The 14,727-nt window shown below is 45.7% G+C and overlaps 1 protein-coding gene across 6 annotated transcripts in view; it reads left to right on the plus strand.

Annotated features, from left to right (window-relative positions):
- The window catches only part of EXOC3 (exocyst complex component 3), a 1,019,937-nt gene that overhangs the window by 255,414 nt on the left and 749,796 nt on the right, over window positions 1–14,727 (plus strand). The gene's annotated exons all lie outside the window — the stretch shown is intronic.

The following is a 14,727-nucleotide window of genomic DNA, read 5'->3' on the forward strand; positions in this document are numbered from 1 at the left end:
TATTGGGGCTGGAGAGATGCAGTCCCTGGGCTTGAGGCCCAAGGATAGGTCGCGCTGTCCTATTCTGGATTAGTTGAAGGGGCCGAAGAGAGGAAAGATCAACACCACATGGGCCCTCTGCCAAGATTCTGGAATCAACTTTCTCAAGATTATGTTCATGAACAGCTGGCTTTAAATTCCAGCCCATAATTGTGGGTCTGATTTGAATATTAAATTGGTAACACCGTCAGGACCTGCTGCTCTCAATCCTTTAGATCTTGTGATTAATGATTCTAAATCATAAGTGTCACAAGAGCACACTCTCCCTAATAACTTCCCTTTTGAGAAGTTAGAACGGGTCCAATTTATTTTCTTGAACATTTCCCCAATACATTAATTGCACTTACCTTCTGGTATAATATTATCCGTGGCCTCCTCAATCACTAGACCACTACCATCCGCCATGTTAATAGTTTTCCAAAACATTGACGCATTGCATTTCATAATGTATGCCAACATGTTTATAGATAGCCTATTATCCAGCCTATAGTGATACGAATGAATCCAGTTTCACTGTTGCTGCTTCACTTTTTTGCTTCCTTATCTTCACTTCTTTATTCATGATAGATGTATTCAACTCTCAGATGTATCTCTTTAATCTGCATTACCTTTCTTGCTCAGCCCGATCAAATTCCTTTCTACCAGAGAAGCCTTTATGAATTTGATTTGCTGAAGCGGACACCATAGCCTCACAGAAATCCTTTTTAATTGAATATTAAGTTAGGTTATTTCCCACAGTGAACCTGCAATGGTCTCTTGTGTCTGTAACTGTTGCGGAAATGGTAGTAGCAGGATATGCAACCAGAAAATCAGTACAGAGTGATCATTAGTCATGCTGCATCGCTCTGCATTTTTCAACCTACAAAGCACACTATAAATGTTTGTTTTTTTGATACGCTGTATTTTACACTGCACCTTGTAGTTGTTAGTTGCCCACATCATTATTATTGAGGCTAATGTGTATAGATGCAAGTTATGCATTCAACACAGAGTGAAGCCATCTTTGGCATCCATACTTCTTCAGTCTTATATCATTGCACTAGCCTACATATGGCATCTAAGAGATAATGGAAAAGTACATAAGCAGCTGTTGATGTTTTGGCATATGAAAATTAGTTTTTCGATTTGTACATTTGTTGTAGTGTCAAAAGTAAGAGAAACATTTTCCACCTGCAAAAGTATACTAGCAATGCAGATATGTCTTTAAGATATTCCTTCTTGAGTTCTTGGGACAAATTAAAGTTCAGGCTAAGTCTGGACCATTGTAGTTTAGCCCTGCTTTTAAGAAGTATGTGTTACTCCTACAAAACGGTTAACTTGCTTTACCCTTGAGGAAAGACGTGGATTGTTTTTGCAAGTAGTAAGAGCATACTTTGAAGGGGTGCTCTGTTCACACAATGACGTCTTGGAGAACAGAAAGGACATCGGCAAGTAAAACTGAAATACCTGTTCCAATAAGGACAGGGAGCTCCACAGGTAAGGCCCGGGTGTGTTGACCATACCAAGCATACAACAGAAAACACCTGGTATTGATATGTTTTGAGTTGTTGTATGTGAACTCTGCAAAACCTAGAAGCGATACCCACAGTTCCTGAAACTAGATGCAGAGACACAGTAGGTATGTTTCAATAGTTTGGTTAGTGGACTCAGGCTGTCCATCTGTCTGGGGGTGATGGGAAGAGCAACCGCTTGAGTCTATACCCAGGATGCCTGCCGGAGCCTCCCAGAAGCATGAGCTGAACTGAGACACACTGTCTGTGATTATGATGAAAGGTAACCCAAAGGGGCAGAGTTTATGCTGAAAAAACAATGCTGCTAGTTCTGTAGTTGAGGGAATCCCTGGGCATGAAATAAATGTGCCAATCTGGATCAGGGAATCCACCGCAACCCATAAACTATCATAAACCCCTTTCTTAGGGAGCTCTACTGTGAAGTCTATAGTGATGACTGATTCTGGCCTTGTGGACATATTTTAGGAGGCCACCCTAATTAGGATGAATGGGGAACTCTGATAGTTTAGCCAAAACCCAATCAGTGTAGAGTGAAGATCAGTCAATGCTTAGTCTCGGGAGAGTGTGAGTGGGGTCAGGGACCCTCAATGAGTCCACACAGAATAGCATAAAATAATTCAATTTTGACAGTGTGTCGAATCCATGGTATTCGTCCAACTGGGACGGCTAGGTCGCAACTTGAGCAAGGACGGAGAGACACCCATCCAGTCTGGTGGCGTGACCACGAACGAGCAGGTGGCCTGGAGAGTTGACAGTGGACACCGAGACAAGACCATAAGTAGGAGCCTGAATCCCTTAGCTCCGCACACGTTGGACCATAGCTATGGAGACAAGTAGCTGCGGGGAAAGCCAACGAAGTTACAGGAGCCTATGAAAACCGACAGAGAGCCTACTGTTACAAGGTACGAGTATTGTGAATACAAGCTGGGAAAGCTATCAAGGTTATGGGAGCTGGAGAAACTCAAGTGTGCAAATGCCCTATGAAAGAGGGAGTTAGAGTACCAAGAACAATAGTAATAATAGCTGGGCAAGCTATCCAGGTTATGAGAGCCTGAAGATCAGTAGTGTACAAATATTAATTACAAGGGGGCGTGAGAGTAACAAGAAAATTGTGAGAAATCGCTGGAAATGCTATCTAGGTAACAGGAGGCTGAGAAACCCCAGAATGGAAAACCCCAATAAAAGGGGATATGAGAAAAATGACTAATATTGTGAGTAACGGCTGGGAAGCTAGCTAGGTTACGGGAGCCTGAGAAACCCTAATTTACAAATATCACATTAAAGAAAGAGTTACGAACATTTGAACCAAAGCCAAAAAAAGAGACTTTTTAAAATCTTGAGCAGCCGGAGCAGAACACAGACCTATACAAATGAATTGTGTGAAGGAAACCTATACATCGTACTGTCATTTTTTTAAAATGTCAATCTAATTTTCAATATGTAAGCTGTTTTATTTTACATGTATATTTGTGTCTTTTATGGCTTGGCTGAAATAAACGGATTGATATACGTGTACTCTATGAAGGTTACATGACTTTGGGGAGTGCAAACACCTCAAAAAAGGAAAAGAAAAATACATTTAAAGAGTTTAAGAAATCCTGGAGGGTTCAAATTGTTTGGATTAAGAAACAGATTTTATTTATGAAACCTTTAATTTCTTTATGAAAGGAGAAGAACAACATCCTGTGGGAAAACAGTAACTTTTTGTTATTTGAAGAAAACCAAGTACAACTGCGCCATGCAGACACCTTGCTGAGGCTGCTCTACAAAGCCTCTTCTTTTTTTCGTTTTAGTTAGGTGTTTTCTAAAGTGATAGGGCCAATTAGTTGGATAGGATTCAACATCCATCCCTACTTTTTACTTTGCTAGGTAGGTAATTTCTCTCATAGAAATAGGGCAAGTTAGGCATTTGTTCCCTTTAATTTTAATAAAATCCCATCATCAGAAGCACTTACACAGGAGCCCCCACAGGAGCCCCCACCTACTACAGCCTGAGTTCTTCCATTGCTTCGTCCAGGCCCTTTTTGCTGCCCTCTTACTTCAGCCCCACCCACTCCCTGACAGTGAGCCCTCTGTGCATCAGAGCATATCCAGCCTATTTCATGAAGTTTTCGAGGCCAAAACCTACCACTCGCCTTTTTTAGCCATTTGTCGTACTTCTGAATACCTCGCCTGCCCCCAAAATGGCGGGCTCAACGCAGCGCCACAACGAGGCAGTGTCTTGTTTCTAAGCAACAGAGATGCTTTATCAGCCTACCATCTCTGCCGGCAGGCGGAAGCGAGGCGGCCAACAGATAAGGCCAGGAAAAGGCCTGTGTGCCCCTGTTTGCCTCGGTGCGCCCCAGCCAGGCTAACATTGTGTCTTTCAAGATAGGTCTTGCAGCCGCCTATTTTACTTATCCAAGCGGTCAACATGCACCCCCATTCATAGGTGCCGTACCTCTATGATGAGTTACAGGCGCTCTTCTGGGACTACACCTAGGATGCATCTTTGACCCTGTCTAAAAATTCATAATGCTACTCCCCAGACCTTATCTCACACCCTGCACTGCTCTGCTTACCATCTTTACTTCTAACTGCACCTGACGGGTAACTCCTGACTAATAATGCAAAAACAACAAACAACTACATACCGAGTCAATTGGAACACTGACGTAGCCTATCAGCACAACACTCAGTTATTTACTGTAGCACTCCTAATCGGGCCAATGCGTGGCTATCTGCCTACTGACATACCGTACTGATTCTGTCAACATCTGCCCACGCATAATTTGTGTTGTTTTGACTCTGCCTTGATAATGGACACCTACTGGCGCTCTGCTCCGATCCAAATCTCTTAAACTGTTGATTCCTGCCGATAAACTGACCACTGCTTTGGATTTGTACATACTGTTGATATCTGCCTTGAACTTGCACAAACTACCGTCATTGGCCCATTGCTTCGAATTTGCACATACTGTTGATATCTGCCGATTACCTTGACATTCCAAAAACGTCTTTATTGGTCCACTGCCCTTTTAACCACTGTTAGCCATTGTGTTGTTTCATATTTTGCACGGCCGCCTTTGATTACGCTGAGTAGTGTTCCCTGCATCATAGACCAAACTGCTATACAATTGCCCTTGCTACTATACTAAGTAAAGTATACATATTACCAGATTCGCAGTCTGCCAGGCCACATGTCAGGGACACCCAAACTAATAGCTGCCTTCTGACTATAACATGTGCGCTGCAAGCCTCCTTTTAACTACCTTCCTGATTATTCTAGCTCAGGCCCAACTTCACGCTACAGAAGTCAATCACCTTCTCTCTGGAATCTTAAAGGAAACTACAAACATGACCCTGTCCTGATCACCAGGAATCAAACCCTCAACATTTCTACTGCCCCTCAACCCGAAGTCATACTACCTCAATATCAGACCAACCACATTCTTATCTGAAATAAGCCAAACCACCAAGGACCTCAGTACCAACCTAGTCGCCAACTCTGATACCACTGAAACCCTAACCCCATCACAGTTGATCAACCTATATGCTAGGAAACCTACACCCAACCAACCTTGCCCTATGAGTGAACGAAATGGCAGACTTGGGTCTAGACTTAACATAAACCTCTCTCTACAGCCTATACCACTTGACAAAACTAGTACTACGATAGTAACTAACAACAGTACCTTAAAGATTTCCAAAAAAAAGAGACCACCTAGGAAAGACTCAAGCCAACCTCCTAGACGTGACTAGCTCTCTGCTAAAAGGTGCCTTAATTAACGCTAGATCACTGGTAGCCCATGCCACTGACATAGCGGATTTAATGAACACAGGAGACTTGGACTTCTTAACGGTATCCGAAACCTGGTTACACAAGGCTGCAGGACCTTACCTCCTATTGGCTACACCTGACAGCTACTCCATTGTAAGAGCTGACAGAGTCGCATCAAAAGGGGGCGGCATTGCCTTCATCGCTAAGTCAAGCCTAGGGCTTAGAGTAACCACTGCGCCCATCGTTAAGTCCTGCAAATTACTTGCAGTTAAACTCTCCAAGACTAAAACAAGCACATTAACCATCCACCTAATTTACAGACTGCCAGGCCCCATTGGGACCTTCGAAGAAGATATTATGACCTTACTCTCGGACAACACCAAACCTACCTCACAAATATTGCTACTAGGTGATTTCAACCTAGGCTACCACAACCCCAACGACCATCAGGCGAAGGTACGTAGCGGAACTAGGTTTTACACAAAGAGTTAATCAACCTACTCATGAGAAAGGTAGAATACTAGACTGGGTTGCTGACCTTAATTCCAAGAACGTTATCTCATCTATTCAACCCTTATTGTGGACTGACCACTACCTTATCACCTTTACTACGCAGACCAAACAAATAGACACCAAAGTTAAACAGGTAGCGCCACCTACCCTCACGAGGAGCAAACGGAACATAACTATGGATAAACGTATGCCTCTTATATTATCTACCTTAAACGCTTCATCAGAATCATCTGACCCTGCAGAGCTGGTTGAATTATACTACTCCACCATGACCCGTGCTCTAGACACTATTGCGCCACTTAAAATGCAAAAAGCAAGTCAAAAGCCCACCTTAACACTTGGTTTACCCCTCAGTTAAAAGATATGCGTGCAGAAAAAAGAAAACTAGAAATCCTATGGAGAAACCTCCCATCTAAAGAAAATAAACTCAGCTTGAGCGAAATATCTTGCAAATGCAAAGCTGAAATCATACGAACCAAAAGAGAAACATATAACGGCAGGATTAATGATGCCAGCTCCAGTACCAAGGAACCTTTTGTGATCCTAAGGGAATTGGAATACCCTATAGCCCCTGAAAATCCTTGCATCAAGGACAAATCATGGTGTACAGACATACAAAATGCTCTATCTAATAAAATTGCTACTCACCAAAATAAAATTGCAGCCAAAAGACTGACCATCCCTAAACTAGATTCACACCAGGAACCCGAAGATCTCCACATAAATCGCCCTTTCACCCCCAAATTCAAATTCTCACAATTCTCTACCACAGAGGTAGAAAAAATTATTGCATCTCTCAAGCCCTCAAGATGTCAAGGCGATACCTGCCCTGCCCAAATAATTAAAGAAGCCGCCCGAGACCTGGCCCCATTTATTACCAAATTAATAAATGCTTCATTTCGCACTTGCAGAGTCCCTACAAATCTTAAGGACCCCTGGGTCCTACCCCTGCTAAAAAAAGCATCACTTGACCCAACTATTCGAACTAATTATAGGCCCATTACAACGGTCCCATTCCTCCTCAAAATCTTAGACATGGCGGCATATTTCCAGATCCAGAAATACCTCGAGACTAATAATCTCCTAGCTCTAAGACAATCAGGCTTTAGACCACTCCATGGCACTGAGATGGCACTTATTGACCTGAAAATGCAAATTGACTTACTCAAGGACAAAAGACAATGTGCTCTGCTCCTTCTACTAGACCTTTCGTCCGCCTTCGATCTGGTGGACCACAACATTCTTTGCAAACACTTATCTTCTGCAGCTAATTTCACTCAAGAAGCCTCTGACTGGATTCAATCCTTTCTTAACAACAGGTCAGTGAGGGGTTTTTCCCAGTCGGCAGCCGCTGGCCCCTCACCAATTACATGTGGAGTCCCTCAGGGCTCATGCATGTCCCCTACAATGTAAAACATATTCACTAAGCCATTATTTGACAAACTGGACCATCTGGGTATCATCTATACCAACTATGCAGATGATACCCAGATACTCCTACCTCTATATGGAGACTATGACCTAGATCTAGCCCTCCTCAATAAAATGTACAGAGTCATTCAGACATAGATGGCGGCCCATGGCTTATGCCTGAATGACGACAAGACAGAAATCCTAATCCTAGGTGCTCCAGCCCATCTCAACAATCTTGATGCGCAATACACATCTTTCATGATTGATGGTACGGCTATCAAAGTGGCTAAAGAAACTAAATCACTAGGATTTTACCTAGATGCTACACTGAACATGGACAAGCAAGTCAATGCCATTTCCGCCGCAATAGCGTACACATGTAAGCTGATTCACGCTTGCAAACTCTTTATCTACTAAGAGCTGTACTACCCTAGCGAGAGCCTTAATATTGTCAAAACTTGACTACTGTAACACCCTCTATGCAGGAGCTAGTAAACACACCACTAACAAACTTCAAATTTTACAAAATAATGCTCTGAAAACCGCTTTAAACATTACAAAGCGAGAACATATCTCTGATGCTAGAAGAGATACCAAGTAGCTATCCATTAAGGATAGGATTCAATTCAAAATAGTTTCTATCTCCCACATGTCTAAATAACGCTGCCCCACAATACCTCCAAGAATGAATCGTCAGAAAATCGTCCTCTCACCCCACCAGGGCTGCTTAGTCCTACTGCATTACAGTTCCCAAATTCAACCTGAAAAGAGCAGGTGTGAAAAGTTTCCCGGTACAAGTCACCCAATACTGCAATGTCCTCCCTTTGCACGTACGAACCGACCAGACCTTCCCAAGTTTCAGGAAAAACATGAAAACTTGGCTTATTTCTAACGACATCTGAATGTTATCTTGTTGCTCTGTAAATCACTCTGACCCCTCCCCCCCCCGATGTGACAACAGGGGAGACCTAACCCAGGAGCAGCAAACCCTAACATTTCTGACCCTCAATGTCAACGGACTGAGCTCCCCCGCCAAACGTAAATCGATTCTACAAAAGCTTCAGGATGAGAACGCGGCGGTGGCTCTACTTCAAGAGACTCACCTACTACCGATGGACTTGGGGCACCTTCACTCCCGATCCTACTCACTTCAGCTTTTTGCCTCAGGCGGCTCTTAGAAGGGAGGCACCGCAGTCCTCCTCAGGAAAGGCCTGAACCCTCAAGTCCTTGAAACAAAAACATGCCCGGAAGGACGATCTGTGGCAGTCAAATGCCTATTGCTGGGAGACCTATACACCTTTGTCTCAGTATATGCCCCCAATTCTGGGCAAGCAGATTTCTATGATTCACTGGGATCCTCCCTCGCTCCCTTCACAGAAGGCTGAGTCATAATTGGGGAAGACTCCAGAGCCAACAAAAGATAAATCTCACCCCCCCCTGGAGACTTCACTTAGGCGCTTAGTCTCCTGTGCCTGTTTAGATCGCTAGAAGTAGTGGATTCGTGGCGGGTGCTCCATCCCTCTGAAAAACATTTCTCCTTCTTTTCCTACGTTCACCGAACCTTTTCAAGGCTTGACCTCCTCCTGACATCTCCCCAGATGCTCACCTATGCCAATGATGTATCAATTGGCCTGCGGATCCTGTCTGATCACGCTCCAGTAACCCTGGAGATCTGAGCATCCAAACCCAAACCTAACTCTCCGCGCAGATGGACCCTTTATGATCCATTTCTTAACGAAATGCCACTCGGGGACAAGATCGCATCAGCAATTAAAAACTTGCTCAGGGAAAACCCGGCCGAAGACACCTCCCCGGCAAACAACTAGGATGCATTGAAAGCGGTGATCAGGGGAGAACTGATTGCCCAGGGAGTGGCATTTCACCATAGCAGGTGACAGGCTCGTTTAATCCTCGAAGATGAACTTAAAGCAGCGGAGGAGATGCACAAGGAAAAAGGCTGGTCCCCCAGGACACAGCGAGCCATCCGCCCCGCCAGAAAGAAACAAGAGGCCCACTACGCTGAACACACAGCACAGCTTTTGGCTAAAACCAAACAATTCTATTATGTCAAGAACAACAAGGCAAACAAGTTGCTGGTGGCAAAACTGGCTAAAGCAAAGCGCAGCAGTACCATTACTGGACTACGAGACTCACATGGGGTGATGCAATACGCTGAATCGAAAAAACAACAACTTGCGGTGGACCACTTGGTCCAGGTAATGACGGCGCCACCGCGGGACCTGAGCAGACAAAAAGAATACCTTCAGGAAGCGGCCCTCCCTCGTCTACACAAATCTTCTAGGGAAAGCCTGGAGGCTCCGATCACAGATGAGGAGGTCGAGGAAGCCATTAAGTCTCTTAACTCCCAGGCCCGATGGAATTTCCTCTAGGTTCTATAACATTTTTAAACCCCAGCTGGTCCCTCCCCCCCTGGTGGCTCTCTTCAACTCCTTTAAGGAAACGGGCACAGTGACCCCCTCAATGCAAGAATCAATCACCATCCTCCTGCCAAAACCAGGGAAAGACCCGAGAGACCCGGCTTCTTATAGGCCAATCGCCCTGCTGAATATTGATGCTAATTTATACTCCAAAATTCTTGCTAACTGCCCGGCATGCATACTACCTGACATAATTCATCCCGACCAAGCAGGCTTTATCTTGAATAGATCGGCATGAGATAACATCTGCAGATCCCTGGACCTGGTGGACCTCGCTTTTAGAGACTCCAAAGGGTTGGTGCTGATGGCCCTAGACGCTACCAAGGCATTCGATAGGGTGGACTGGTCCTTCATGAGCCTTACGCTAGAGGGCTTTGGGTTTGGCCTGGCGTTCCATGCAATGGTCCTGGCCAATTATAAATCACCAAAGACCTTTCTCAGGATCAATGGCTCACTCTCTGCCCCAATCCCCCTGGCCAGTGGTACCAGACAGCGCGGCCCGCTATCGCCACTGCTATTTGCCCTCATCATGTAACCCTTCGTCCAGAAGATCAGAAGGAATAACCAGATCAAGGGCCCCCGTGTCGGCCCATCTCAGCCGAAAAATGGCCCTATTTGCGGACGACGTGTTGCTCACGATCTCGGAGGTCCGCTCCTCACTAAAACATGCCTTGACGGAAATAACGAGCTTTGGGGAGGTCACTGGCTTCTCTATCAACTTCAACAAATCGGTAGCCCTGGGTGTGGGCCTCTCTCCGGAGGATCGGGAGGCACTGGCCCCGATGTGTCCAATTGCATGGAAGGTGAAGGCTATTCCATAACTGGGGGTCCATATACCCGCAAACCTGAAAGACACATGCCAGGCCAACTTTCCCCGGCTCTTTAAAGAACTAGAAGGCGATCTGAAGTGCTGGGCGACCCAAGAAATCACCTTGATGGGACGCATAACAGCCTGCAAAATGAACTTACTCCCAAGATTCCTTTACGCCCCCCCCCTCCCCCTGTCGCAATCCAAGCCCATTCCTTTCGTGACTTGCAGAGAAAAATGCTCCGATTTATCTGGAGGGGAAAGAAGGCCAGGATCCCCCAAAAAACAATGCTACATAACGCAAGACTAGAGGGACTGGGGGGTCCCCAACCGGCAGTCCTATAGGGTGGTAGCGCAACGAGTGCATGTTCGCGCATGGCAAATATCCACCGATCGCCCCAGATGGATGGAAATAGGACAATCACGGCTGTCGCTCCCCCTACGGTTTCTTCCACACATCTCACCCTCTCTCAGGGAACGATGGGGAGGACTCTTGCTGGCGACTAAGCACACCCTGAACTCCTGGGACTGGGTGCTGAGGCATAAAGAAATCCCGAGGGGACTGAGCCCGCTGTCCCCAATCTTTTACAACCCGATGTTCTCGCCCGGGGGGGAACACCCGAAATTTCCAGAACTGGATAGCGGGAGGCCTCGAAACCTGAACCAACTGTATACGGGAGGCAGACCTTGCACCTTTGAACAATGCAAGGAAAAGTTTCAACTCCAAGAAAGACAGATTCACGTACATTCAGCTATGTCACTGGTGCTCACATCCTCAAACTCTCCAAGCTGCCACGCGCCCTCTCACCCCCCCTCGAGCTAACTCTCAAGGACCTTCCAGCCCGAGGCAGAATTTCCACCCTATTCAGATAATTTCCGTGGGACTTCCTTGTTTCGAAGACTCGATGTATGGCCCAGTGGGAGGCTGACTTGGGACACCCGGTTGAGGACCAAGCCTGGGTAGATATCTGGACCCGAACACATACACCTTCCACCTGCGTCACCAACCGAGAATGTGTGTACAAAATGCTGCTATGTTGGTACTACTCCCCCCCTCAGGCTTAACCATATGAACCATTCTCTCAACCACTCCTGTTGGAGAGGGTGCAGCAGTCCGGGTTTTTTTTTCCACATGTGGTGGACATGCCCAAAGATCCAACAATTCTGGAGGCTATGTCTAGCCACTATCGAACAGATCACCCAGACGACCCTCCCCCTGGAACCTGAGCCCGTCCTCCTGGGGGTCCCAATCCCGGGATCTATCCACGCTCTGGAAACAGACATGGCCTGCGGTAAAATCCCATAATGGTAGTTAAAGGTAAACCACTGCCACCAGCCATTCAGTGAGGAAAGGGTAACATAAAAATGTTATATGAGAAGCTAGACAAAGGGGATACTAAGTAACCCGTCCAGCATCCTATTGTAAGATAGTGTGTGCGAGGTCTAGAAAGTTACAAATGTAAGTAAAGTCACTTAACTGCTCTGGGAAACAGTAGTTTATCCCAGAGAAGGTATTTAAACCTTTGGGAAATCTGAAAGACTTCCCCATGGCACTGCACTGAAGGTGCTGTGTGACACAATGTGAAAGATGATGCCTATGGAGTTTCAGATTCCACAATCAAAATTAAACACATACAGAAAACACATAGGGCCTCATTACGAGTTTGGAGGTAGCCATGGTGCTATTAGTGACAGGTCCGGGTTCCGTGAATGGGGAAAATACCGGGCCATTCCGACTTTGGAGGGCCCGGTATTTCCTCCTTCAGGGAACCCGGACCAAGTCCTTCCGCATTCCCATTTGAGCCCCCATAGGGCTCAATTGGAATGGGGAGGGAGCTAACAACGGGCCCGTTATTTACGGCCCGTTGTTAGCTCCCTGGTTCGCTCGCGGGACCCGCTATGGAGGTGTGGAACCTCGTAATAGGGCGGAATGGGATTAACGGCACCGGCGCCGTTAATCCCATTCTGCCCATCTTGTAATGAGGCCCATAGATTTAAAAGTACAAAGTCCCAAAGTTCAGTAAAAGAGCTGGGGTCTCTAAGGTGGGAGGAATTTAGCACTAAACTGAAAATTCTCCCTAACACCCTCTCTTGCCCCCACCAGTCCCGAGACCCACTGCTGCCAACAGGCAGTAACATCTGGAGACCCGGCTTAATGGAAGGATAACTTAACCCAGCATAAACATTTTGTGGTTATTATTAATGTCCCGAAATTGTGGGAGGGTAGCTATGCCAACACCAAGACATACTGTTGAATAAAGTTATTCATTGGATACGCTATAGGAGAGGGTGTACCTCAGTGATACAAAAAGATATAATGTACTGCAAGCAAAGCAGCCACCCGGTGGAGGGAAGGGATTACTTTCAGGTTTACCTGAGGAATGACTACTTATTACAGGGATTGGTTTATTTTGTGGATATTGAGGTTGAGGGGGTTGGTAGGGGTATATGTTTTGTACTGTTGTTGTTGTTTTTTTTGTGTTTTGTGTTGTCACGTCTTGCCATGAGATAGGTGGGTGGGGATGTTTTCGGATTTCCTTTTGAATAGCTGTTAATTTAGTAGTAATTTGCATTTTGTTGCACTGATGTATATGGAGTAATCTCTTGCTTGTTCCCATTATGTTGTTACTGAGTTGTTATTTTCTGTATAATTATTAAATAAAGTTGGAAAACAAAAAAAAAATTAGACCTTACCCTCCGGAGGGCTGCAGAATTTAATTGAAGGCTACTATACCCTCTGATTCGAGAAAGATAAGGTATGGCCCGAGTAGGGTTGTAACATGGAGTGCTCAGGGACGTAGGTGCCCATTCGGTGCCCATCTTTGGGCCCTAGGGGAGTAGTAATGATTTGGGTCCAAGCCTAGAGGACATTGATTGACTACAAAGGACCGCAGATCCTTACATGGCCAACCCAAATAAAGTTATTGTCCTGGAACATAGCAGATCTCTCCAAACATCTTAATGATAGTGAATGGATAGGGTCATTGGATCCATACGATATTATAATGTTCCAGGAGACCTGTGTAAGGAAGGGATGGCATCAACAGTAAAACAGACACACGTGACCACAGTTCAAGGATGTTTATTGAAATTCAAAAAGGGTTTAAAAAACCACCTATCTAATCTTAAATCTACAGATGGGAGCAAGCTACAACCATCAAATAATAATAATGCAGTCCTAGTGGTGTCTTGTCAAAATAAAAGGACCTATACTAATAAGCCTACTGCCAATCCTTACCTCTAAATGCATATAGTGTGAGAAACGGATTGGTATGATTTGACTGTGGCATAATTGTTCGTGGTAGATTTGACCGTAGTCAATTTTGCTGCGAACCCAATTTAGCTGTGGGCAAAATCATACCAATCCAACCCCCCTCCCTCCCTCTCCACAATACATCCCCACCTCCCTCCCCACCACACCCTCCAATACGTCCCAACCGCCCTCCCCTCACTTGTCTTGTACCAGCCGTTTTACGTGTGACCCAGCAGTGTCAGTTCTGTCCCTGCAACGCTGCAGGGTCCTTTTCTTTTATTTTAAAGTCCCCTGCTTCCAATGTCCTGGAAGCGGGGGACACCCCTCCTACCCCCGTTCCCCTTGTTCGCTATAATGGAAACGAATGGTCCATTTGACCGAATTTTGGGTTGTGCAATCATTTTCGTGCAGCCTAAATTCGGTCAAATGGGCCATACGGGCAAATAAAATTGGTCAAATTGACCAATACCTGGGAAACAGTGTTACGAAAAATAAAGAAGTGTTCACAAAATGATATGACAAAATGTGCAGGCCGATGGTCTCCCTTCCCGACGTTTTCAGCATGGGACAAGGCGGTACACTCGAGCTTAGCACAGTCTCTGGCTTCTGTGAGAAACCTGAAGGTGTCTCACCCGCTAGTCCCCGGGGATCTGTTATCCAGGTGGCCAGGACACAGCCATCGCTATTGGATACAGTTCCTGGGGATGAACCAGTGGGTCGGATCACCTGGATGGGGGGGTCTTCAGGGAGTAGAAGTGGACACAGATGGGCGATACACGGCACCCCCTTCCTTATAACCTTTTCCCCATTCTACCCCGTAGGATACTTAAAAGCTCTACAACCCCCCTTTTCCAACACAAACACTTTCCTACACCGTGAAAGACAACAGACTAACACCAGATCCATGTACCTGACATGTCCCAGCACAAGGATCAGGCAGAGTCAGGCAATTGACAATAACTACGCACACATGACAGCCCTTTCCACTTTCC

The sequence above is a fragment of the Ambystoma mexicanum genome, chromosome 5q, assembly GCF_040938575.1.
Source record: "Ambystoma mexicanum isolate Mex_15411 chromosome 5q, UKY_AmexF1_1, whole genome shotgun sequence".
NCBI lineage: Eukaryota > Metazoa > Chordata > Amphibia > Caudata > Ambystomatidae > Ambystoma > Ambystoma mexicanum.